This window comes from Lactuca saligna, chromosome 3 (assembly GCF_052625555.1).
Source record: "Lactuca saligna cultivar CGN05327 chromosome 3, ASM5262555v1, whole genome shotgun sequence".
NCBI lineage: Eukaryota > Viridiplantae > Streptophyta > Magnoliopsida > Asterales > Asteraceae > Lactuca > Lactuca saligna.
This window is the reverse complement of record NC_136419.1, coordinates 55,688,755-55,690,680: the sequence shown is the minus strand read 5'-3', so window position 1 is coordinate 55,690,680 and position 1,926 is coordinate 55,688,755. Positions and strand designations below refer to the sequence as shown.

Sequence of the window (1,926 nt, the reverse complement as noted above, 5' to 3'; positions counted from 1 at the left end):
TTGGTAACCAACAGGAGTAGTCATAATTAATTTATAAACCATTGAGGGAAAGTGGATTCGAACTAATAGAAGTGTTTTGTTTATTGATTGAATTGTGCTAAGAAATTAAGTTTGTCTGAACTTGCAAAATTAGATAAAAACATTTTAAATTATTGTTTAATTTTAGATTAATTTAGAGTAATTATTTTTGTTAATTAAATCCGTTCCCTGTGTTCGATCCCAACTTACTTAACTACATTACAATCACTGCCTAGGTGCATATTAGTTAGGTTATAAATTTAAAACTAGTAGGTACTTTTGTGCACATCAAAGTTTTTCGCGCCGTTGTCGGGGAACGACTTATTTAATTGTTGATTTATTTGCTTTAATTTAATCGATCCTTTTTGTGGGTTAAAACCTGCAAAAAGTTATTTTTCAGTTTAGTGTATTTCTTCCAGTACTAAACTCACGACGTGAGCTTTTAGGGCTCACGACGTAAATCCAGTCATTTCCAGTTTTTCGTTGTTTTTATGTTTTAGTTCATATTTACGTTTTTATTTTTATTTATTTTGCAGAAGTTCATGACTAGATGTTCCAACACACCTTTAGTGCCACCACTTGATGATCCAGAGTGGGCCCTTCACAAGAAGTCGGATAAGAACATAGGAGTAAACCAAACACCAAATAAGTCATCCAACAAAGATCTCAAATCAATCTTTGGAAAGAAGTCAGGAAAGAAAATGGAGGAATCTAGTACATCCTCAAAGGACAAGAACAAAGCTGAAGACTTTGTTCAAAAATCTAACCCACGAGAATCTGAGCTTGAATTTGCATTACATAGAAGTGAATATGAAGATGAATCTGATAGCAAGATGGAGGATATTGCAGATATGTCCATGGGAGCTTACAAAAAGCTAATTTGAGATGATGTTGGTGCTGGCCTAATACAACCTACAATTCCTGCAACTGCCACATTTGAGCTGCAAGGACACATCCTTACTGCACTTAAGGATGTACCATTTTCTGGAAAGGATCATGAGGATGCTTACAAACATTTAGATGAAGGAAATTATATAGCAGATTATTTCAATGTCCCAAATGTTCCTAGAGAGACAGTCTTGCTAAGGAAGCTGACAGTCACTTTTAAAGGAGCTGCAAAAGACTGGCTAAAGGCACTACCACCTAGTGCAATCACTACTTGGGCCCAAATGCGCGAGCAGTTTTTAGAAAAATTCTACCCACCTTCCAAGATAGCTAAACTCAAGAAGGCAATACCCAATTTTGAGAAAAATTCGGGTGAGTCACTTTATGAGGCATGGGAACGCTATAAAGGATTGTTTAGAAACTATCCTCAAAATGACCTCAATATACAACAAGAAGTGTCTATATTCTATAATGGTGTTAATTTCATGAGAAGGAAACTCCTTGATTCTCAAGGACCACTAACTAAGATAAATCTAAGGGAAGTCAAGGAGTTAGTTGAAGAATTTGGAAAACATTCCCGTGAGTACCACAATCCAATAAATGAGGGAGTTAAAGGAAGCGGGGGTGGAAATTCTGTAGAATTGGTTGTTGTACTAGCCATGATTGATACTATGGACAGGAAAATGAAAAATATGGACCAGACAATACATGCTATTAGAGTTGGATGTGAAAGGTGTAATGGTCCACAATTGACCAAAGATTGTCACTTAGATGATAATGGGTATAAAAAAGCTAAAGTTTACTATTCTAGTGGGGATAAATATGTTGAAGACTGGAGAAAACCAAAGAGGAATGGCTGCCATATGATGAATACAAGAAGCAAAAGGAAGAAAAATATAGGCAGACAAACCAAGGATTCTACCAAAAAGAGCAACCACCAGCTGAGAAGAAAGTTGACTTGGAGGACATGCTAGTTCGTTTCATGGAAGCTTCTGAAAAAAGGCATGATGACACTGATGTAGT

At 36.1% G+C, this 1,926-nt stretch overlaps 1 non-coding gene across 1 annotated transcript; it reads right to left on the bottom strand.

The window, feature by feature from the left end:
- Positions 1–1,235: 1,235 nt before the first annotated feature.
- LOC145038175 (small nucleolar RNA R71) lies at positions 1,236–1,342 on the bottom strand. The gene has a single exon (XR_013679238.1). It is a non-coding gene; the product is annotated as a small nucleolar RNA R71 (small nucleolar RNA).
- Positions 1,343–1,926: the final 584 nt, after the last annotated feature.